Here is a 26,011-nt window from a genome sequence, read left to right as displayed (position 1 = left end):
AACATTTCCATGAAGGATTGTTTTGCACATTATAGCAACACTGTACAAAAGCTGCAGGGAGAGCCACTAAGACTCTGAATGGGGCCCTGGCTGCAGCCAAACTGACCAAAAAGATAAGGAGAAAAGAATACATGAGAAAAGGATCAGAGCTCAACACCTCCTGGCCATTGGCTGCTAAATCAGCACAGACCCTGACTGCAAAAACGTGGGAGTGAAAGGAAGAGGGGCTTTGGGATATGTAGTGGAGAAGCCATTTGGTCAGAGGAGCTCATAGAATGTCCGTCCTCTGCTGCACAAAGGAGCCTGGCTGGAGAACCCCAACCTTCAGACAATCACACCTGCATGGACCCAACCTTCAGACAATCACACCTGTATGGACCCCAGCCTTCAGACAATCACACCTGCATGGACCCCAACCTTCAGACAATCACACCTGCATGCACAGCCCAGGGGTGCCGTGACCCATCAGGGGCTATGGACACTTCCCCATGGACAAGGACCATCTGCTGAAACCACGGAATAGGGGCCACACGCACAGACCCCAGGAGCATAAACATCATCACTGCCCATGCCCTAAAAAGGCGAATCCATGGTAAACAGTTCCTGGAAAAGTCTGAATATGTATAAATGACTATGAATAAGCATTAAGCTGATACAATACAAAATGTATTTAAAGATGTCTCCTGTCAATAGCAGGCATGCCTCTGACAGATCACCAAGCACCCAGCGCAGTATTGTTTTGCTTTTATATATCCTATTGTCATTTATTAAAACCTTTTAAATTTTAACAGGAGAGTGAACTTCATTTTTCACAATAACACTTCAAAAATATTTGGCTTTTTAAAAATTATGGGCTTTGGCTGCTGGATAGAAAGCTTCGGGCTTGAGACTTTGATGGAACAGTTGCATAGAAACAAATGTCGTGTTCTCTGGATGCCTGAGCATTTTATCTCTGTGCCCATGACTAAGCAAAGTTAGAGCTGACACTTTCCTTTTCCCTGCCGGAGACTGCAATGAAATGGCACAACTGTGCTACAAACCAGTGTTATTGTGTGTTCAGCTCGTGAATGTGTTATGAGTATCTGTAAGTGAGGTTCTCCCTGCAGTGCTGGTTTGGGTGTTCTTTGGGAGGTGTGGTGGGTTGGRGTGGCAGTGCATTCCCAAGGGAGGGCACAGTGCTCTGGTGGAGCTGATCACCTGCATTTCTCCTGAATCCTTCACTTAAGCCCTCCYGTGACTGTCAGGAGGCTGGCTTAGATGGTGTCAAGAGGGAAGGGAATAAAATTGTTTCACTAGAGGAAAAATAAAGGAAGATATTTAATGCATATAAATGTCTTAAAGATGAGTGTCAAGAAGATGGTGCCAGGCATTTTTCAGTGACAGGACAAGGAGCAATGGTCATAAACTAAACCATGAGAAGTTGCACCTCAACGTCAGGAAGAGCTTCTTGACACTGAGTGTGGCAGAGCACTGGCACAGCCTGCCCGGGGAGGGTATGTAGTGTCCCTCTCTGGAGACATTCAAAACCACCAGTGTCACTTGGTTTGTGTGACCCTCCCTTGGCAGGGGGATTGCACTGGGTTATTTCCAGAGGTCCCTCTGAACAGTGCTAATGCTGTGATTCTGTGAAGTGATTCAGTCTCAATCACTCAACACCTGCTGCACGCAGGCTGAAGCCCAGCTGGTTTCTGAGCAAAAGATGGCAAACTCTCCAAACTCCCCCTTTTTTCCCTCTCTTACTGCTGAGCATGATATTTTATATGATATGGGATTTCTAGTTAGTATCACCTGCCTGGYTGTGTCCCCTCCCAGCCTACTGCATACCCTTCTCCAGTCTGGTCACTGGCGAGGCAGAGTGACAAAAAAAAGCCCTCTATGCTGCTCTGCAAAAGCTACAACATCACTGTGTTACCAGAATAGTTTTGGTCAAAAATCTAACCTACACCAYTGTATGAGCTGCTGTGAAGGAAATTAACTCTGCCCTGGGCAGGTCCAGCTCTTTGGGTTCTGGAAGTCTCCACAGGTCATGAATCCTCTCTGAACAGGTATTGCCAGGGTCTGTCCACTCCATTGTGAAATTCCAATTTTTTTTTCATGCAATGGGAGTGTCCACTGCTGCAGGCAGTATTTGTTGCTTGTGTTTTCACTGATTGTTTGGGGAGAAGTAGGAGCTCTGTCTTCTCCACAGCTATGCTTTAGGCTGCTGAGAGCAGTAGCAACACCTACCTCTTACAAGCCTCCTGTTCTCCAGGGCGAATAAAACATGTTTCTTCAGTGTTTTTTCTACACTTCATGAACTAAAGCCTYTGCCTCATTGGCAAGTTGAAGGTGCACTCTTATTTTTGCCTACACTGGGGGCAAATCGTTGATACTTTGTGTGGAGCTCAAAACCAGGCAGAGTATTTGGATATGGCCTCACAGCTGCCACTCAGCTTTGACCTTGCTGTGATCTTGCTGATCCACACGCTGCTGACCCATGTTAAAATCCTTGCTCAGATAAGACTCCTCAGAAGCRTTTTTTGCAAAGCTTGCTGCACAGTCATCTCCAGCCTGGGCAGTTTCCAGGGGATAATCKATCCACACTGCAGGACTCTGCAGYTGTCTGCTTGTTTGAACAATTTTTGTCTTTCTGCTGCTTTAAAGMAATAAAGTGCAGAGGCAGTGCAGTACAAGATCCTCCAATCCTGATATAGGATGTTAGAATTTTCTTACTCTCCTGTAACAGACAAAATATCTGAGTTAGCTTTTAAAGTTTTGTGCCCCTTAAAAACAAGGGAGAGGTGTCCCTTTCTCAAGAGTCTTTCASATTACTTTGCAAACTGCAATGAGCTACATTGCAAAGTCTAAAATATCTGGTTGTATCAATTTGGGATAATKTGCTGGTTGCTATTATCTGCTGTGGTGAGTGGAACAGAAGGTACATCAGCCTGGCACAGATAATGACTCCCTCCTATCGCTTTTTCTGAGGTACTTGGACTATCCAGACTAGTTTCAAAAGACTGTAAAATCTTACAGTTTGCAGGTTTGCATTCTGAATTTTTATCTATTTCCAGCGTCTGCCAGCTATATTGAAGTGATACTGTATTATGTATGGGGAAATAGAAAGCTATCATCTCAAAATAGACCATAATATTGCACCTTATTAAAAAACACAAGTGGGTTTTCTGCCAGCAACCATGACTTATGGTAATGACTGTTATCAATATGCAATTACTTCTGTTACCCTGGAACATATTGACATTCATTTATTTAAAGATAATGTAACACATTTGTATTCATTGAGGTAATCATTGGATATGATTAAATGTGAATGCCCATCTTATACCAAACAGTAAAAYGAAAAAAAATTGTCATCGGACCTTCTGTACTACTTAAAATAGGTTGTAATAAATTCTGAAAATTGCATTTGAGCTTCTTTGAAACACAGTGACAAACAACCATAAAGAAGSAAAAGCATAACTTGGGTGATTGCCAATTTAAACATTCATTCTTTCTAATGATATAGGGGAAACCTGACAATAAGAAAAAGACCTTCAAATAAAACTGCAATCCTGTGTCTTTGGAATGGACTATAGAGTTTGTGATAGTATGAAACAGAAGTCCATTAAAATTGTGATTCTCAGTGGAGGCAGGAGCCTGTTTGACTGGGTTGTTTAGATTAGTTTAGAAGATGCAGAGGGTAGATGTGGCAACAGAAAGGCATCTAAATGTGCTATTTAGGTTTTGAATCATCATTCTATCCCCCAAATTCTTCAGATTTTTCAGGCTTTTAACTAAAATGCATCCATATATAGTGCATTTGCTACATAGAAGTAGTTCTCTGGTGACAGGTTATGGTAATAAATACTTTGAGGTCCACTTCTGCAAGGACACCAACCGGAGCACTTTCAATATTCTGAGTTYTCAAGTGCTTCTGTTGGTGGTGATGAAGAGTGTGAAGCTCATCATGTTTAGTTGTCCAGTTTAAAGGTATAAAATGCTACATGCATTTCTACAACTAATTACCTGTCTGCTGCTTGTCTGAAACATCTTGGACTTAATCAAAATCCAAAAAAACTAAACCCCAAACCAACAAAAAAAAAATATCCCCMAAGCCCCACAAAAACCATCTAGTCCAAAGCTATCTATGGTGATGGTTTCTTGTTTGAAAATTAGGGTTATCCCGGTCAGCTGTTGGATGGTTCATRGAATCATAGAATGGTTTGGGTGGGAAAAGACCTTAAAGCTTGTCTAATCCACMCCCCTGCCATTGGCAGGGACACTTTCCACTAAACCAGGTTGCTCCAAGCCCCATCCAACCTGGCCTTGAGCACTTCCAGGGATGGGGCAGCCACAGCTTCTCTGGGCACCCTGTGCCAGGGCCTCACCACCCTCATTGTGTGTGCTAAAAAAAAAAAAACAAAAAAAAACCAAAAAAGACTTACTTTAAACCATCTAAATTTAATTTAATCCAGTCCAAATCAATTTCCTTTTGTCCTGACACTGTAGACCTTGGTAAAACCTCCCTCTGCATTTTTCTTATARGTCTGCCTTCCCTCTACCCCTTTTATTGAAAGACTACATTAAGGTCCCCCAGGTACAATCTCTTCTCCAGACTTAGCATTTCCCAAAACAGTWGTTTCTTACATGAGAGATGTTCCAGCCCTCTAATAGTTTCCTCTCTCCTCTGCAGCTGCTCTCCGAGGTCTGTCTGGTTTGGGGACCCCCAATAATTTCTTTATTGTATRTACCTAATACAAGTATATACGTTTTGAATCATGCTTTGCAGAAGGACTAGCTGTCTTCATAGCAATTTGTAACTCAATATGATTAGAGGAGACYGTCTTCATTCCTTGGCTGATTCTGGCAGTAGGTGCAAAACAACCCAGTGATTTCAAAAGCCTTTGACCAGAATGTTAGACTCCAAAGCAGAGAAAAATGAAATTAAATTTCTCAGAAATTCAGCTTTTATAACTTGAACTAACTGGAAGGCTGCAAAGAATTCTCATGGGTACAATTATTAAAAAAATGTATCAATCAAACTTAGCTTTTTAAACTACCTGTTACTTTGAGTAGGGCGTCACTGTAGTTTTGCCAATACTGTACRTTATTACTGTACCAGTTTATGTAAATCTGTTTATCTCTAGTCTACTGTTGCAGTTTGTGTAGTTGTGGTAAACCCTCATTTAAGGGGGAGCTGGTAACCAGTCTCAAGTGTAAAAACATGAACTCTTACATTTGATTTGGGCCTAATGGTTTGTTCATCTAATGCTGCAGGAGCACCTGTTCCTCTTATGAATAATTCCTTTTGAATTTGYGAGCTTTAGCTGCGCCCAGAGCTCCTGCTGGAGCTCACAAATGYTTATGAAGCTCTTTCATCCATCATRGKTTTTAATGTACTTCTGCATAAGCCTGAATGTGCTTTGTTGTGTGACCTGACACTTACCAGAAGTGAACTTGTTCTTTGCTGGGAAAAGCTGATGTGTTGGTTTTAGTCCTCCGGAGAAGCATTCACAGTTCCTTTGTATCATGAGCCTTGTGGTGCCTCACCACATTGCTCCCAGCCTAAACTACATATTTCATGATGCAAACTCATGGTATTTCCAACAGGCAGTAGTTAGGAGCTATGGAATAATGTTGATCTCATTTGCTGTCTGGACTCTCTCTTCATTTAAAAAAAAAAGTTTTCTGTTACCTACAAGAAATTTTATGGGCATATGGATAGAGGTAGTAAACTGAGGTTGTAGAAGGAGGTTGTACCAGAAATTTTCAGAGATTCTGATTCCTAGTCCTCCAGAAAGATGAAATTGTACAAGATTTTCACATGTTACTTTGCCCACTACTGTCTCCAGGTGCCTGCTCTGCCCTTTCCACGGTTTTCACCATGCTGACGTCTGGGAGGGCAGCATAACAGTGTGTGAAAATTCAAGGGTTTCTAGGCTTACCTTCCTCAAACATCAAAGCCAAGGTCAGMAGCTGGCCTTGAGACCTATCTATAGATAGCTCTGACTTCAGTGGTAGCCCTGACTTCTTGCAGCTTCTTCTGGGCCTTCCTCAGAGTGTATCATCTTGTCTTTTCTAGAGTATTTAATGCTGTTCTAATCCTTTGGTGCACCAGGCAGTGCCATTAAATTGCCCAATGTAAAGCAGGTTGACCTCTGAGGTGGGTGCAGCAGCGGGTGTGAGTTTCCAGGAGGAACCTACCCCACCACACTTCTGGGGCAGCCTGTATCTGGATGATCCCATGGTTCACTCTTCTGAAACTCTTGCTGTAATGCARCTCAGGTTAAATGAATGCCTGTCTCATGTAATTTCAAAATTATGTAATTAAATGTTCTTGTAGATGGTCCAAATCCTGCTTGGGCGGATGGGTATTAAACATTGCTTCTGTACTGTAGAAATGGAGGCTTTTAAAATAAACATAGGAACAATGTCTCCTGCCAGAAACTTCTTGAAAAGACTCAAATACTGCAATTTATTTTAAAGTGGCCAAATCTYTACATATAATTTTTCATCAATTATTGTTTGAAACATTCTGGAATTTGAAAAATTGTAGTAGGTTTGACAAGCACTTGATTGACATTATGTTGATTAAATAGCATTTCCTCTGACAACTCCAATGAGACCTCCTACTCACAGTAGATGCATGAGCTAATTGAATTATTTTTTAAAGCTGCTTTTGAATTTCAAACTATGCAAGTGACACCAGGCCCCCTTCTCCCACACAGCTCAAATATATACCTTTCTGATGGCTCCTTTTGGCATGACACGTAGGTAATATCAGTGCCTTTGGTAAATGCATAAGAATGTTTCTACTGTGTTCTGAGTCATAAATATGGAACTAAAAGTTTGGTGTTGTTTTTGGTTTTTTTTTTCCTTGAAACCGAGTTCAAGCTTGGTGCCATCAATTTATAGTTTTGCGGCGAAAAAGTGTGATAGCACAGTTCTGCAAAGATGGAATATCATAGAATCATAGAATGATTTGGGTTGGAAGGGACCCTAAAGATCACTTTCAAACTCCCTCCTGCCATGGACAGGGACACCTTCCCTTGACCAGATTGCTCCAAGCCCAATGTAACATCCTGTTGAACGCTTCAGAAATGGGGAATCCACAGTTTCTTTGGGCAATGTGTGCCAGGGCCTCACCACCAACTTTGATTGATTTTGCAGTGATCTTTTGTCCCAATGACAGTGAAATAAAAATATGATGTTGCTTGTGAGGGAGGAAATATAGTTTTACATAACAGTTCTACTGACTTCATGCTTCGTATAAGGATGTTTCTATAAAGCAATTAAAAAAATATATCAAGGCATGATAAGAACAAGTCTTTAATTCATATTAAACCAGAATGATTTTCATCCCTCATTACACTACCTTTTATATGAAAAAAAAACATATTAGTAGTGCATCTCAGGTTATTTGGCAGAAGATACCTGATTTTGTCTTCTAGATGTTGAGGAAATCAGTAAGGAATACAAAGCTGATGGAGGCACTTGGGCCAGCGACATGCCATATAATGATTTCTGCTTTCCAATTGTATTTTCTGCTTGGGGGAATATATCACCCTATATAAATATATATCGTCCTAAGTGTTGTGTATTTTAAAGGCACCTCTCTTAGTCAAAAGCTCCTTCAGTATCATTGCAGGCACCTTCTGCAAGTCTCTAAATATCTGATATCCGATATAACAGTTATTTCTGGTGYTTAAATATCTTTGCCCCATATGGATATAGCTTGAGTAGAACAAAATGTTTTGCCATAGGGTACATTGACACAGTCTAGTTCCATAACTGCAGTAGATGCTATAATTATGTGATAACTCAGTTGGAAACATTAAATCATTATCAGCCGTTCTGCTGTTTCTTTGGCTCCCACATCATCCTCTTTGGCTGGGTTTGGGTGCAAGTATTTGGTAGGGCAAGTGCTGTCTAGTCTGAAATAGATTCTAAATATCTTACAGGGTTAGTTTTGGAGTCAAACACTTGATCTTGTCACATAAATATRGCTCTGCATTCTGGGGTGAAGAGGGTTGCAAAGGATTTTTGACTGTTTTTTTTTGTCTTCCTTTTCTATTATGAAGTTAAAATGTTACCATGTAATACTGGCAGTGTTTTGGAAATTGCTATTTTTGCAATAGAACATTTCTTTTTGTTTTCTTCAGTTCTGCTGGTTGTACAGTTCTCTCATTATGCTTTGAAAAATTTAAGCTTTGCCTCTTCAACATTCTTTATTGTGTATAACTAGAAACTCCCAGTTCATATTAATTGCTATGATATTTTCTTCTCTGTACATATGGTTTCCTTTAAAAACTGAGATGAACTCCTGTAATTTGTGTTACCCCTTTCCCAATATGTCTGTACCMACCAGATCAGTGAAATAAGGCTTCGACATTATACTTGTTTTGCCTCACTGTGTGAACCATCTTTCAGATTTTATATAGYATCATGGACAAGATTTTTTCGGGTTAGAATATGTTTCATTATAATCTGTTTTGGCTYACTACATTAAATGTTTGGATAGTTGTGGTCTACAGTTTAGATGTCATTATGTGTATTGTACCTATGATATGAAAATATTAAAAATTATTACAATTAATTATTAAAATGTTATAACTTAAAATTATTATATTAAAAATAAAATAAATTTGAGAGATTGGAGACTATAAAGGTGCATGTCTTAGTTTATTATAATAACTGAGGGTTTTTTAAAACCTATTTCTATGGAGAGAAATATCTGTGAAAAGAAGATGCATTTGTCATTTGAGTGTGCTACGTCGGAATTAGTTTTTAGAATAGGAAAACCAAATAAATCTCAACTGCTTCCTCCCATCGCAAACTAATGGGATTTGGGGTAGAATATCTTTCTATAATGGCTTGACTTACTACTACTTGCTTTCAGAAGGATATTCTGAAAAACATATTGAAATGAACTAAAGTATTAGGGAAGCACTAATAAAAAAGAAAATTGACTAAATGACATTAAATTGCTTCACCCAGCTAAGGTGACATTGTGCATTAATTGCACTTTTCTTTGACATTGTGCATTAATTGCACTTTTCTTGATGTTGTACATTTTTTGTAGGTATTAGTTAACTGTCAAGATGTTTTCTGGTGGAAAAATTAACTTTATTAGCATGGACATATAATAACAAGCAGTTTATATATAGTTATTTTTTGGTCCAGTAAATCAGGCTGACTTGCGTGTCCCATCTCCTTCTTCCAGAGGGCATAACAAATTAAGATATTGTTTATTCTGAGAGTGAGCACTGTCTTAATAATCTGAGGGCATAAGAAGTGCAGTGTTTAGTGTGGAATATTTGCCTCTTCTGGTTTTGGTAACACAGATTGTATTAATTGTTAATACAAATATTGAAACCCCAATTTGCCCAAGTCGAGTATGTTTTGCCTGTGATGGCAGTTGCTGCAGGATCTCTCTCTGCCCTTATTTTGACCCACAATTCTTTAGTTCTGTTTTGCCTCTTCGGTTAAGGAGTGGAGTGGCGGAATGACTTTGGGCACCTGATGTCCAGCCAGCGTGGSTTCACCTCACTGTTCTAGCTGTGATGATTATGAATTAGTTTTATCCACACGTAGGAGTTTATTGCCTGAGCATTAATTATTGTCTGGGGAATAACTGATTCTTGGTAGACAGCATGGTGATTTTCCTGTTGGCACGGGCATGACCCTGAATTGAGATATTTTTTTATGTGTTCTGACGTACAACTATTTGACAAGTAACAGTAACTTAAAAAACCCAAAACAACAAAACTGTGAGTGTGYACCAGTTTCCTCCTCCAGGAGGATCTGGCATAAACTGCTTTACTAACCTTCAAAGAGRTATGTAAATGCAACTGTGCCCTTCACTATTAACAAGAAAGTGAGAAGATTCACACATTTAAATATGGTGTTTAGAGCCTGAATGAGTAATTCATAATAGCAGATAGTTTGCAATGTGTAAGGAGTTGAGTCATTGTCGTCCCTTTCTGTTCACAGATTGTCTGTAAGCCTGGTTCTGGGAGCTCAGTGAGCCATGAGGAGCTTCCAGTTCGTGTTGGGAGCTCATGTGTGTGTGCTGGTCTGCATAAACTGGAGCTGTTCCCCAGCCTTGATCTGTCACGTCCAGACAAGTTATCCTTTTATAACAGGGCAAGAGGTGACCAAGCTGTGTTACAAACAAAATGAGTTCCACTGGGACTAAAGTGWTTATGAGGATCACTTGTATCTGCTGTCATCAAGTTTGTGTCTCTTCCTCTTTCAAGGTRAAGCTCAAGAATCCTGTTCTAAAGGTCCAGATAAGTGTGTCAGTGCTACACTTGACAAATTCACTACATAAAGTGGTTCTAAGCTTCACAAAAAGCATGTAAAAGTGTTGGAATAGCTCAGTGGTCTCTAATTCAAAGTGAGCTCTTCTAGTGTTTATAAATCCAGATACTTTTCCTAAATATTATTCTCCTCTTTTAAAGTTCCAGATATGTCTGCATTAATCTGCTGATGCTGAGAAGACATGGATACATTTTTCTTTAAGATATTGTGAGCTTTGGTTTTCAATATTTTTTAGAGCAGACARCTGCTGCAAATAGCTGTCTACTAAGTGACAATGGATGGGAACTCTTCATGAGGGGTTAAATAYTAGTGGTTAATTTTGATGCATGAATCTCTTCCTGGTTTTGTGATTTCCTAGTGTTTGGATGCAAAAGTTGTCTGACCTCTGAATCTCTTCCCTCCCTTATTTGAAAATAAACTCCCAGCCAATCATTAAATCATTGGAACAAGATTGTTCTGGGCCAGTTGGTGTCTCTTTCTGGAGTCTGAAGAAGATGATGGACCACCATACTGCCTTTTCTTGCCAACAGAGGCAGTTGCAGAGTGTGACCAATCTTTCCTCTGGTTTTTTTTTTTCTTTTTCCCCCTCTCCAAGAAGTTGAACAAATAGATTKTTTTGGTCATCTTCTCTGAAAGCAAGTGTGTAAGTTAAAAACCAGACTTGGCCTTGGCCTGGACATGTCCAGAAATTTCTATGTATTATAAGATGGTTAAAAAACCYCTAACAAAACAAARCCAAAAAAACCCCAAAGCCAAAATACAAAAACAACCAACTGACYACTGCCACCAAACCAATCCAGGCCTCTAAAAAATTTTACTGGTGAAAGTGTGAGGGGTGTGTGACAGATGCAAGACCTTGGGAGTAACCTGGCTCCAAAAATTGCAAAGCAGAACAGGTAAGTGATCTTTTCATTCCTCTCTTACAACAGTGTCATGTAGGACATGGTAATTTCTGATGGGTGATTAGTGGGTATTTCTCACAGCTAAMAAATTAACAGAAGCCTCATTAGCTCAGTTTTTCATCAAGCTAAGAAAGGCCCTGAAGAGCAACGCTGCTCCTTGATGCAGACTGGGATTCATGTATCTCCTCACTACCAGCTCAAGCAAGCAGATCTAATCATGTGATGATCTCAGGGGTCTTTTCTAATCTTATTGATTCTATGAAATATTTGTGGACATRAGTAGTCACCTATTAGAGGTACTTCTAGGGGGAAAAATAAATATGATCTCCAGAATGAAAACCCTGAAGAGCTAAATCTGCAGTCTCAGGTCTGGAGAAAAACTAATGTTTAAACGAGCACCTGAACCTGAGTCATCTCTTCACTACTTAAAATCAAGATACACCTGCATTTTGTAAGACTAGGATGGATTTTCTGAGTTCACTTATTAATAAAGTTGGATACTTGCCCGTCAAGAAAATAGAGGGAAAAGCTTCACTGTTGCTCTGTTGTTACAGAGCATAATATTTTCCTGTACTGAGCTGTCTCAAAATGTGCTGTTTCAAACCACTTCCATGAAACACAATCTTCCCTGTCCCTGCACAGCTCAGACTCCACTTCTGTTTTGCATGTAAACCATTGGAGGAACACACCTTCCCTCACCAGGTGCTAGAGTTAAATATGCCCAAATTCTAGCTAATAATCTGCTGGTCATCTAATTGTGTACCAGGGAATAAAATTTGAGTGGCTCTGATGGGGCAGGATAGGGGGATCCAACCAAAAAGCTTCACTCCAGACAGTGTGCCATTTTCTGTTGACCTGAAAGAAAGCTTTCCATCAGGATGCTGAAGCACTTAAATTCCTGCAGTTTCAAAAGGTTTATTTTTGAGATATTTTGACAGTTTCAGATTGACATWTGTAATTGTACTGTGTGAGAACTTTCTTCAGAAGGAATGTACAACATTTCATTTAGCATTTGTTGTAAAAGAATTTGGGGATATTTTTAGAGGAGAAAATTATCAAAGACCTGGAAATTTTTGAACAAGGCTTGAAAAGGATGCATGAAACAAGGATGCAAGGAAGTATGAGATATAATTTTAAATAAGAAATAGAACTACTTCAAAATTTYAGTATCTAATTTTTATTAAGTTCCTTGAATGTGATAATAACTATTATCTATAGATCAGGTATTTTCTGCTACCTCTAGGATTTTTGATTATAYTTAAGTTTAAAAAAGTGTACAAAGATGGGTTTAAAATTTTAATTCAGGAGCCATGGGATGTTTGTCCTCTTCATGCTTTGTGTGGAAAGAAGAGACTTGTTGAATAAACTAATTTTAATAAGGCAATGCTGACTGACATTGTTCATATAATTACTGCACATTTTTAATGTATTTAGATTGATMAAAGACTYGAGAGATGCAATTGCAGAAGACAARTTCCTTAACCTGGCAATAAGAATGGCTCAAATCAGTGTTTCCAGTTTTTCAGCTTCCTTCAGGGTAAATCCTTCTTTCCAATTAATTTTGAATTTTAAAATTTATTTTTTCTTCCTCTCWGTCCCTCCCTCCAAACCAAAACCTCATTCATTAACTTAAAATTATTCAAAGGATTTCTGCTGATTTTGAACAGATCAGAGCAGTCATTTTGTTCTTCTGTGCAGCTTATCTCTAATCTGAGCATCCTTTCACCCTGATGGACCTTTTCATTTTAAACTATTTTATTGCTCCCATCACCGTTCACTGGGATTTGGGCTTAAAAATCACTTACATCTGAAGATTCCATGAGAGGGGAGATTTACAGCAAAAGTGGAACCATCACCTATGTTGACTTTTTCTGTGCAGCCACTATCTTATATTTTCTTTGCTTGCCTCTGTTTTATCTCATAAGAAGCACTTGCTCTTTGGGACTGCCTGTTCCCATTTGTGCCCTTATGTCCTTGTTCCTTACAGATATCCTCCAGCTTTGGAGTCGCCATTTCCCCCTCCACCCCCATTCTTTCTTTGTCATGTGCCTGCCTAGTGTGTAATTTATGAAGTCTTTCCACAAGACTTAATTTCTGATACTTTGAGTGCAGTGTTCTGCAGTATTTGTTTTGTGTGTGTGGTAAGGGTCGCTCAATATTGACTTGAMAGCAGCAGGGACCAGTGAATATCACACCATACATGCAACATACACGCACTGAAAAGGAATTTCCTCTTTAAAAGAGATGACTTTTAAGATAGTGGTGAAAAAGAAGGGCAAATATGAGAAGTGGTCACTGAAGTGAAGCAAGGASCTGTTTCTTTAGAGTGCACTGAACAAATTGTGGTGGTATTGATGTGTTGTGATGGAAATAGTGGCTGCAAATCCTTGGTGCATGGATGGACAGGAAAGCCTGRCCTAAAAGAGTAATAACCAAGGCTTAGCCCGATTGGATGGGAGAAAAAGAATTGGCAGTGACATGGAAGGGGTGGGTTTGAGTGACAAGGAGCAGAGAGCTGCCTTGCATGACCAGGAAAAAAGAGCTAACTTAAGAGGGAAGGTCAGGATTTCCGTTTTCGCCTCGTTGAGCCGTAGGTGAAATATCAGCAGCCATAAGGAGATGCCAGAATAGAAAGCTGAGATGAGTCATTCACTTGGAAACGATGGTTGCGTTTGTGTTTCCAGACAAGACAAGCCAGAGGCGTCTYACTGAGGGAGATGAGAGTAAGAACACGTGGAAATTCCTGTAGCATTCCTGGAATCACAATTCCCTCTTTGGAAGGGAAATGTGGTAGGCTGTCTGATKTTGAATAGGGAGGATGAAACCCCCAAATAATTAAGGGTATTATGATAATTTATTTGGTTTCTTTAAAGAGTTCACTTCCTTAGATTACTTCTATCTTTCTAGTTTCYGCAAGTGTGCTCCAGTGTTGAGATCCTTCTAAGAACTATTTTAAAATGTGCCCCGTTGGCAAGCATCTATTTTCCTTTTAAAACCTTGAGATAATTTCTGTTCTGTATGTTGCCATTACCCAGAAGTCAAATTGAATGTATTTATGGTGCTGTAATTTTTAGAGCCAATTGCTATAATTCAGGTATTCTGAATGTATCGCCTGTTTTTTCTCTTCGCTTGAAGACAAGCAGCCACATTTGTGCTGAAAAGCTTGATATTGCACGTTGGTATCTTGACACTGATGGAACAGAAGTTGTCCAAGGCAGTAGATAACATGCAGATTGATGGTTTTAAATTCATATTGAAGCAGGATGTTAAATGGGAGAAGGGAATTTTTATTAAATAAACAGCTAGGAACTATGCCATACTGAAATACCTAGTTCTTTCAGCTGTGGCTTTCTGCTGCTTTGAAGCATGAACTTTAAAGACAAAGGGTGCTGCAGGTGTTTCCTGGCCCTCTCACGTGGAGGAACATTGGGTTCAGTCCAGCAGGTTGCTTCTGGTCTCAGGTCAGTCTCAAATAATTACTTRGGCCCACAGGTATGTTTCTCTTCCTTGGCAAATTGCCTTTGTGGGATAAAAGTTTAAGCTTTCCACTGCTGCTATTGTGTCTTGGTTAACCATTTTGTTCTCAGTAGTGGCATTTGCAGACTCCTCCTGAAGTATGTGGTGGAGAAGGCTCTAATACAAAATGATCTAGAAGCATCCTGCTCCTCAGAGCTCATTGTCATGCTGGATACAAACATCCTGATTTGTACTGCTTTCTTAACTATTCAATGTCATGTATCTTATATCTCAGCCACTCCTGCAAAGACTCTTTTGAAAGCCTCTGCATTCCAAGAAATGTGAATTTAATTTACAGATTTCAGCTTTCTCAATTGATCTTGTAGCTGGATTTCTCAGCTCCCAGGTCAAACCCTGGCAGAAGGGTGTGGGTGCCAGGGTGCTCCGTGACACCCAGGTCATGAGTAAARGGGGTATTTGCTCATCTGCATTTAGATTTGCTCTTTCACATGCAGATGGCTCACAGTTGGATCTTGCTATGCTTAAAAATGGATCTCGCAAAAACAGATTCAGGCTCAAAGAATAAAGTAGGAAACAAAGTTATATCAACTATTTTCGCTGTGTTAGCTTAAAATATTTGTGTCGATGTTTTCACTGGGGGGTGTGAGGCTTTCTATGCTGTAGTTTTGGGGACAGGAAGATTTTTGAACTGTGGTTTACTGTGTATCTCAGCATTTGACAAGATGATGTTTCTAGGAAAGGCTTGGTGTTTTCTTTATTCAGGYATGTGTGTGTATGATCACAGAGAGCAAGCTCCTTGCTCCACCGCTGTGCTCGGTGCTTGTGTGGTTTGTCTGTGTGATAAGCTGGCGCACTCAAAGTTGCTTTTCACCTGCCTTCTTGGGCTGTGCTGAGGATGGAAATTGTGTCTGGTGGATAAAACAACTCTTCTTTCTCAGCTCTCTGTGAGCAGTATGTGATATAGAACTGGAAATCCTTCCCAGCAGAGCACTGCTGTAAGGTGAATAAGGGGCAATTTCCAATAAATTCCTGGCGCACTGTTTCAGGCCACAGCCTGTATTGAACCATTTGTGCAGCAGTATTTGAAATCCATTGTGAGTACACAAAAGGGAAATGGTCCCTCTTCTTTGACTTATGTGATGCTCAGCAGGAGAGATAAAGTGGTCCTGCTAGATTTTCATCACTATTAAAGGCAGTGTAAATTTGTGTGATTAAATAGCACTTATTTGGTCCAAGTAAAATTCAGCATTTTCATTTATCATCCTTTCAAGTAACAAAATGACTCATTCTCAGTTTTAGGCAGACTAGCTCACAACACTTAAAATAAGTTTTGTTGTATTAAGTTTGTCCTTTGCACACTCTYGTGAAATTACTGTGAAATATCTTCAGATGCATTGGTGTACTAGAAGTACCTTCAGCTCTGAAGAGCAGAAATCTCCATTAGGGAAAGTGACTAATTTTTCTAATAACCATGTTGTGTCTACTTTATCTCTTCAATACAGATATACAGATATTCATCAGCAGCCTCTTTAATGTATAAAATATTTATGTACTGCAGAGAACTTGAGTCAAGCTCACATGTTTTCTCCAGGGAAACAATATTAAAACAGTCTGTTATATGTTAAAAGCCTTTTTGTGGTGTCTGTTGGAAACAGCTCAATTGATGACTTGTTGCCATTAGGCAATATGTCAAAATATTAGCTCAAAACTATTTTGCTAATAGTGATTATTTGCTTTTTGTGATTATTTTGCTAATCGCTACCCTAAAAGTGATAATTTTTACTGTGGATTGGATAGATCAAAGTAGAAATGAACAGACTGTTTATAATTTTATTGAAAAAAATATACCTCCACCTTGAAATTTTGTTCTAAAATAATAAATTAATTAAAAAATTATCACTATAGCATAATTGCAGTCAGTGCCATCTCATTATCCTTAGAAGGTAAATGAAACAATTCTATTTTTATAATTGCTTTACAAATACAAATGTTTACCTAAGCAACTTGACTTCARTAGATAATGGAAGGCTGGGTGGTATTACTATGATTTAATCAGTCATGTGAGGAATTGCAAATGGAAGCAAAATCTTATTTCAGAAAGTAAAGCATCCTTATTACCTTAAGCAGAAAAATATCATCCTTGGGTTTTTTTTTATTTGTTCTGCATGCATACCTTCCCAATCTTGCTGTTCCTATGGGGCTTCAAAGGTAAACTATAGAAATTATATTTCAGCAGTTGTTGTGGGAGTCATTTAAGTCTCACACTTGACTAAGTTCCTCAGATATTTGATATCTGTCATAGCAGACAAAACCAGTAGCAAAGCTACAACTGAAATGCCTCCAATTAACTGGAAACTCCATTTAACAAGAAAATGAAATATATATGTCCAAAAAAGAAACGCTGCAAAGAGCCACTAGGCAACCAAAGGAAAATAAACAAATAAAAAGCGCCAACCAAGACACCAACACCCAAGAAAAATTATTTCAGTATTATGTCAATGTTGGAAATTCTATTTGTTTTTACTAACGTTTTCAACAAGAATTTGAATTGGATAACCGTAGCCATGCAGAAAATATTTAGTAGTTGAGGAGTTCAAAGTACTTAAGGGTCAAATTGAGCTAAGAAAGCCTTCCTGAAGAGTTTGCTGAAGGCAAGGGGGAGTTCAGACAAGAAAAGGAAAACTAGCTAATAATTTAAGCAAAAGCCAAGCAAATATCCCCCTCTCCAAAACCAAACCGAACAGAAAAAAGAACGCCAAACTAAGCAAAAAAACCCCAACCAAACAAAAGCAATGAAAAAAAAAACCAAAACCAAACCAACCAAAAAAACAAAAAAAAAAAAAAAAAAACATTAAAAAAACCCAACCAAACCCAAGCAAAACATCCCAAAACCTGAAATCCAACCAAAACCAGTCCTGAGAAGCCAAGCATGTGCATGCAGGATTTGGGAAAAAGTTAAGAAACCCTTAGGAAGTACTGAATTCAGTGCAGCTGAATCAAACACCTGTGGGAAAGAGTAGCTAGAAATCTAAGTGAAAGACTAAGTGGCAATAATGTCCATGCTAAACTGACAAAATTCAGTGTTAGTGCCTCACATCAGCCTCTGTCGCTGCTCAGCTTTCAGTTCCTTCTTTGTCAAGTGTTCTGTATCCACCAATGGCTGGAATGAATAGGAAAAAAAGATGGCAGCAATATAGGAAATTCGAACAAAAGATTCCTAAAATCACTTTAAACTTCTTTTTAAAGTCTCAGACACACTGGACACCCCAAAACTGGATGCAGTACTCCAAGGGGAGTGGGTCTGGGAATGGGATAGAGGGGTAGAATCATCTCCCTTTTCCTACTAAAACATTTATCATTTCTAGATGATTCAGTAAACTGTTTTACTTTGGTTTACATTTCAGCTTGGGCTTGGTTTTTGTTGTATCTTTTACTGGATAAGTAATGAGATCTTTTGACAGTGATTTTATTGTACAAACATAAAGGTAATTTCAGTACTAAGAGATTTTCTCAATGTATTTTCAATTTCCTGTCTGCCCTCATGTTGGATAGATTGTACAGGTAAAATATTACTAGCCCTTAAATTAAATTGTCATAGAAAGTGTTATATCATGTTTTTCATAAAGTTTCTGTAACAAATGCTAATACTGAATGAAATAAAGCTTGGGTAATATCAAACTTTACCTGGCTAGAGATTGGTACTTATCTATTTGATTTGCATTAAGTTTGCTGATATTGAATTCAGCCAAAAAAGACCTTTCCCAAACCACCCTCTCCCATTTACTGCCTTGGTGCCAATGTCCCATCTCATGACTCTCTTGCATTGTTATTGTAGAAACTATTCTTGATACTGGTTTGTAGTTACCACTTAACAAGACAACTTTTAAAAATACAGTCACAGTATCATCGTTTGGAGACTGTGAAACCATAACACAACTGATTCTTAGCAAGTCAGTTCTTTGAGCTAAAGAACCAAAATTTTTTAAATGGAGCTAGAGAAAGCAGAGACTAAGAAGTCAGGGTCTGGAGGAACAGCTGTTTTGGTTGTTAAAAATGAAGTTCAAACCACAGAATCTTTAAGAAGACAGGTCCTTTTCTGGACAACCCATATGTTGTCTTGCTCCTTGCAAGTAGGTAACGCTTTTAATATGAATAATTGAATCTAAAATTCCAGATTATAAAACTAGAAACCCAACCCCTTACTGAGTATTTGACCAATAGTGGGGTAAAACCAAGGCACCAGAAGTGCTGACTGAATTTTCTGTTCCCTTGAAGCTCCTGAAGAGCTGACTGGTTGGAAGCCCCATCCAAGGTTTGGAAGTGTGGTCACTTTGGGATGGGAATGCCTTACCTGCAGTCACAGTCACCTGTGCTCATGTTGCAAGATCAGCAGCTGCTGTTGGAGGAGGAGATGCTTCATTTCCAGCTRCTTCAGCTTTTTCAGCAGACAGAGAGGGAAGGAATCGCTCTCCAATGCTTTGATGACTGAGCCATCACTTGGAAGGGGTGCCTTGCATTAACTCAGCTCACAGATCCAATACTCAGACAGGTTTTACAGGGCTGGAAGCTGCTCTTCACAGATCACCAGGGAGGAAATTGCCACACTCCTGGTCATTACCACATAAAAAAGGGTTTGATTTTTCTGAGAATATGTATTCTTCAAGAGCCACTTTGTTAAAAAGATGGTCCCAACCACCCAATGGGTTAGATTCACAGTGAAAACTAGCTCTTCCTTTTGAATATTCTGTGTACTTTAACTTTCCTGATTGATCTAGTCACACAATGAGGAAACTTCTTTGAGAATGGTAAAAAATAGTATTCTTGCAATTCAGCAGATTTTTTTAAGATAGGAAAATGTTACCAGACGATTGCTGCATATGACACTTCCAAATCTGATGTCAYTCATTCCTCTTGCCCTTGTTCTAGGAATTCTATGCGTATTTTCCAGGTGTATTTAATAGTGAATACTTTTATATTCCATCAGCTTATTTATATAATAGGTGTGTTTATCTTGGTAAATTATAAATCGGCTTTGAGGAGTTAGGGAGACTGATACTTGACCCAGTTTTCTCCTGTTTATATTTGAAGTTTAATTTTATCTGTCTTGTTTCATCTTGTAGCWATTTCAGTGTTAAATCTTACAAGGAGATCAACAGTGAATTTGCCTCTGGCAGCCAGCATCAACAACAKAATCTTTTTAATATTTAGAGATAGAAGTGATTTCAGCTGTAGAGTTGAAGCTCTATCAGGCATAATGGAAGATTAGTCATCTATAAAATGTCTCTGTCTGTGGTTAATAGCTGCAGTGTTGTGATGTTTGGGCATTATCAAAGGGCTGGATAGGAACACTGCTTCCATCTGGTTTGTGCCTCACCTAAATAAGTTGTCCCATCAAGTTCTTAGTCCAAGCTCAAGCAATGAGATGTTAGTGTAAAAGTGAAGGCAAAGTTTTATGCCTCCACATGATTTAAATTATTCTTTTACAGTTAAGRATGCATAACATTGCTTCTTAGATTATTGCTGCTCTTACCTATTTGTCTCTCATAATCMGTGACCTATAATAAAACTGGCTCTTGCAAAAGGAGAAATGGAACCAGGGCAGATTGTCAGCAGCAAAATGCAGCACCAGATCTGCACTGTGTACCCCTGAGCTCTGTGTGATGGAAAAGGTGTTGGGCATGCAGCAGCCTGATCATGTGGAGCGAGATAGAATGATCTGGGGCTGAGCGTGAAAACAGTGGGGAAAAAAAAGTTTAAACTTCTGAGTGTAGGAGGGAAAAAAGCATGGAAAAATCCCCCACAAACCCCYGCCCCACCATCTTCTGTGAGGTTTTTTAATGCTTAGCAAAAGGTCAGGAAAATTTCCGCAGCAGAATGTATCCTCTCGTGGGTTTTCTTGGAGAATGCCGTTCAGATAATTTTCTCATAGTTTTAGTATTCAGGGTTGGGGTTGTCTTCCCCTCAGTGAATAATCTATGCAGGGAAATGTGATCTGAAACTGTTCATGAATTTAGGTCAAATTCAAACAGGAAATAAAGTTTCCAATGTAGAATTATAAATGAACGCTGGTGCCTTAAGTAGGGCAAGTCTTAAAGAAGTCATCTGATTTTTTTGGTTTTTTTTTGAAGCCTGTTTCATAGTGCAACTTGACAGGGTGACACAGCATCATCTTGGTGATTTTTTTTTTTCCCAAAGCATCTTCTATGCACAAGGTGATAAGCAARGCTTTAAAGAATGTGATGGATGACTTTACAGAGCCTCAAAGTCAAATGACATATCACAGCTGATCTGAGTCTCGAAGAAACTGAGTGCAGCAGTCAGGCTTTCTGTGATAGATGAGATGTTTGGGTGACTGCCTCTTCAGCAGAAAAAAAAAAAAAAAAAAGAGGTGGACATAAAACTTGCATTCCGTAACATATTTCAGATTTATACTTCATACTGGGTTCAAACTTCCAGCTTTCTATATCCAAATAAATTTTACTATTGAGGAATCTTTTAGTTTTGAAATATTTCACCACTTTTCAGTGATATATCAAGAAGTCTGTTTCCTGTAGGTAAGGATTGGGTAAAACTGGCTTCATGCAGCTTTCCTTTGCAAAGAATACTAGAAAATGGTCACAAAAGAACATGTGTAAGGACAAACATTAACAGGCCTTCTCAGTTCCTCAAAATTGTGTAATCCAGTACAGTTTTCGTGAAACTCTGGGCTTGTATCAAAACAGGTGATGATGCAACATAAGTATCCCAGCCTTTCTTCCTTGCTCCAACAGGGAAGAAAGGCAGATTTATGAGTAACATTCCTGTATCAGTATAGTCTGCCCTAAAGAAAATATTCAGGCAATTTTTTTGGCTCTTGATCTACTCCACTGGCAAAATTCTGCCACACAAACTATTACATAGTAGTGTGTGGCCTAACATAATATTCACATTAGTGCATTTGGTTAATCTTTCTGGAAAAGAAGTGTAAAAAGAATATGAAAAAATTAAGTCTGAGAACCAGCAGTTCTCGGCCTTCTGTTCTGTTCTGTATAAAAAGAATGTAGCAAATATTTCCATATTTTGGCTTGTAGTCTTAATTTTTTTGAAATTACTTTCTCTAGTTGTTCTTGGAAGAAATTTATCTTTAAATGCATACTTTATTTTCACAGTAACAGTAGAACAACAATTTGTTTTTTGAAACAATTACTGAAAATCAGTTTGACTTTATTAAATGAGTAGTAAATGGAAAACCCAACTTTATCCGTATTTCCAGGCACAAAAAACTGCTGCATTTGCTCACTCTGAATACACTCATGCAAATAAAACAGACTTTAAAAAATACAGTATGCGTTGAAAACGAATTGCCACAGAGTCTTTGAACTTATGGATATTAAGAMATGAATTGCATGTGTTATTTTTAATTTAAGAATATTTCTAGGGATCTGGGTAGTTCTTGTTTGAAGCAATGCAACATCCAGTCTTTGCTGGAGAGGCTTTAACAAAGAGCASGGTCTTTGCTCACTTACCACTTGTTTAATAAAGAAAGACACAGATTAAGAGAGAGGCAGCTTGGGAAATGGGCCATTAACTGCACTAAAGTGCCAGTAATGGAAAGAGACATATTAATAATGACAATGGCAATGTCACTGATGATGAAAAATACAACTTCTGAGCTTCATAGAAGTTCTATTTTTTTTCCCCAGGAATTGCTGTTAATTGCCCTTTCTCTGCTCTCCATTTACAGCTTTGTTTCTCATTCTTTCTTTCTGACCAYGTTATCCTGTTGGAAACTAACACAAAGTAAACCTGAAATAGAATAAAAATATCAACAAGTGCAATGAATCATCTGGTGTATTCATCAAGCATATTGTATAATATGTAATATTAGGAGTAATATAAAACTCATAAAAAGCTTTCCTGATGCATAAAAACATTAATGGCTTACAGATACAAAGCTCAAGAWTTCCAATAGTTAATGTTTAGAGGGAATATAGATCACTGCACATCTGGAACTTCACAGCAGTTTGTTCTGTAGATGGCTACCTGAAAAATCTGTGATTTTGCTGATAGAGAGTGATGGCACAAAGACTGTACAACAGATAAATCCACACTTAAAGGCCCACAGAAATGTTCTCTAAATTCATAGCTTAAACCCTTGCTTTTTGCATTAAGTAGAAGTTTATGGTACAAATTGTTTTTGGTATATAATGCAAGGTTTAGGTGACGTGTTGYCCTTCAAAGAAGAGAATTGCAGCAGCAAAGCAAGAATTAATGGAAAAATAMAATTACAGACTAAATGGCTGTTTGYACTATTTATTACTGTGTTCATTGTTAATGTTCAACTGCCATAAATATTCAGTTATTTATATATTAGCATTTCATTAGTGAAAAATGAAACCCTACTTATAGAAAACTGTTGTGAAGAGTATTATGGCTGCGCTTTTTGAAGTGCTTCCAGAATCCACTCCAAAGTGTCTCTTGCTGAGCTCCAAGTGAGGAGGGCTGTGTGCTCCAGGGCTGAGCATTGCCAGGATGCTGTGGAGCAATGTCAGGAGGAAGCAATGCCAAAARTGGAGTATCTCAAACTGAAACTTGGCTGGCTCAAACTCTGTAGTAAACTGGCAGTAGGCTTGATCCCCATCTGGAAGAWGCCAGAGTTTCCCACAGCCTATTATTTCACCATTTCTCACAACTTTCAAGSAGACCTTGACACCTTGTGAGAGTTAATGCAGCTTGAGGTAGCCTTGCTGTGCCTCTGTGAACTGAAATAAAGGTAAAAATAGCTCTTTTCCAGGTGGATTATAATCTAAATTACTTGAGACAGCACAGACTTTCTCACCTGCAACCCAGGGAATGCTTATGACCCTCTCAGACACCRGGGAGGATGGCAAAGTGAACAGTTCAATGGCCAAGTAAATACTGTCTGCTGCTGTTCCCCTGTCCAAAAACCTGGGCATTTGATTTTAGGGGGTGGTCAGGTTGGTCTGGCAGGGTTTTCTGGTGGTAAGCTCTTGTTGACTGTTCCTAATTACTTTCTGTTCCTTYATGTGTCCAGAAACCACTCCAAGARRATTTCCTGCCAGGCTTTTTTTAGTCAAGTGAAATGTGTAATTTGAAAGAGCAATATTTTGCATAACAATGACAATTAATGCCTGCTTGGTGTTGTATTTAATGAACAGTTCTGTAAAAAGGAAAAACAGTGCAAGCCATCCAATTTGGGATGGATTTTAATTGGATATTTAGCAGTAGCAGACAAAGGAAAAGTATATCACTTCTAGCATGTATCAGTAAACTTGCAGGGCTACTTTTTGTACCATGTTTCCTTTTGAATAAGTTTCATATTTTGACTCTTGGTGAAATCACTGTGTGTGTTAATACAGGACRGAGCCAAGAGAATSAGGGTATGAGAACATTCTCTTTTARGATTTTCTTTTGACATTTCTTGCAGGGTTCTTAACAGACGCTCAGTTTTAGTTTTTTTTTAAGAATATTAACTTACATAGATTTGGGAATATTGATGGAAGTATAAGTTTGTGCTAACCTCTTAGAAAAGAAAAAAACTTGGATATAAGCTGATTTTTCAGATTTACATATAAAACCAGTTAATTTCATGATGTCAGAATTATATTTTTCCTGAGTGCCTTTGCTTTCTTCTATAACTGAGCTGATGTTGAATCTGGATGTGTTTTGGCTGCATATCCAGGAAACTGGAGTGCCATACCACATTTCCTTATCTTAAAATGTAAGTAGAGTTGTTTTTCTCATTTACTAAACACTTGGAAGACACAAGGAGCCCTGTGCTACTTAAATACAATGGATCCATGGTGATTGACTTGCAGAGTTTTCAGGAAAGGGTGGAGAAGGGCACTTATAAGAAAAACCTCATTTTATACAAAATAAGAGTGAAATGAAGTAACAGCTTTGTTCCTTCAACATTTTTGAGTTGAGACAATATCTGAAAGTTCAGTATCACAGAGAGTGCAAAGCAGAGGACAATGTTCAGCTGGGATCAGCAGCAGCATCCACGGGTGCTGAGTAATGTTTGAATTGTGCTGGTGATGTTCCTGTAAGGATGCTGCTTTGAAGTTTTTTGTTCTATATAACTAGAACTGATGGCGAGGAAAGGCTGCCTAAGAAAAGGCTCTAAATCCCAAAGGTATGGAGGCAATCAAACTTTTAGAGCCAAGAATTGTGTCTGCACTCACATTGGTTTAGAGTAGTGGCTGAAAGTCAAAAAGTGGAAATAGAAACAGTCATATGCACCCAACATGGAAATGAAAGTGAGATTGYTTTCAAAGTGATAATGCAAAAAAAACCCCAAAACCAATACAAGCAAATATTTGCAATTATTAATGATCTTTCTCTAAAGGACAAAATTCAAGGGCATCACAAAGATCTATCATGTCATAAAGGATAAACACAGTAATTGTTTTGCCACTCCAGCCAACCTGTGTACTCTTTGATTATTTTTGTATTGAGAAAGGATACTTTAAATAATTTCAATAGGTTTTCACTAAAACAAGTATTTGATAAAAATCAATGTGTTTTAATTTGTGTGCGACGTTGCAATCATGCTTTATTTATCTAGATGTGTGCTTTGGGCCAGTATAGAGGGATATGAGGAAACAAAACATATTTTTCATTGGAACATCTTTTCTGCCTCATCACTTTTTAGTGCCTCTACCTCAGCTGTTTTCTCTTTTCAGGCCAATTGCTTTTCCCTTTCTACAGGATTTTACAAGTTCTTTTCTTTAGATCTTTGTATCTGTTCTGTCACTTCATTTGACAGTCAAAATATCTTTGAAATATCACTAGAAGATTTCTCATATTTGTGCTTAGTGTGCTAGGATGGTAGCAAACTTTGAAAATAGCATTTGTGTTGTGATCCCTCATTGTGAGTGTGTAAAGAACATGAATGGTACTGTACAGGTGCATTGTGGAAATACATAGTGGTAACTGAATTGAGGATATTTAGGCCCAGTGAGGAGGCTTCCTTGGGTTTCAAGCAAGATTAAGTTGCAGGTGCCTAAACCAATTAATTAAGATAAGTTATCACATCACTTAATAATCTACTCTTCCCTGATGGAACTGCTTCTCATTATCTGCCTTAAATGCTTGTGTTTTACTGAGAATGCAGGAAGCAAATTTATCCCTGCAACAGATGTTCATATTATAAGTTTCTTTATGTTTCAAGCACTGTGTGTCAATTAAGGCAAGAGAATGTGAGATGAGATCCATGTCCTTTGGGTTTTGGGGGAGCTGTCTGTGTATGGAGGCAGGCACTTAGCTCAGCTCTGTGTGCTCAGCTGTGACGTTCAGCTGAAAGGAAAGGATGGTTCAGCTGAAAGGAA

The sequence above is a fragment of the Malurus melanocephalus genome, unplaced genomic scaffold (assembly GCF_030028575.1).
Source record: "Malurus melanocephalus ecotype Western Australia unplaced genomic scaffold, MMel_1.1 scaffold_20, whole genome shotgun sequence".
NCBI lineage: Eukaryota > Metazoa > Chordata > Aves > Passeriformes > Maluridae > Malurus > Malurus melanocephalus.
Note: the sequence above shows the minus strand (reverse complement) of the source record.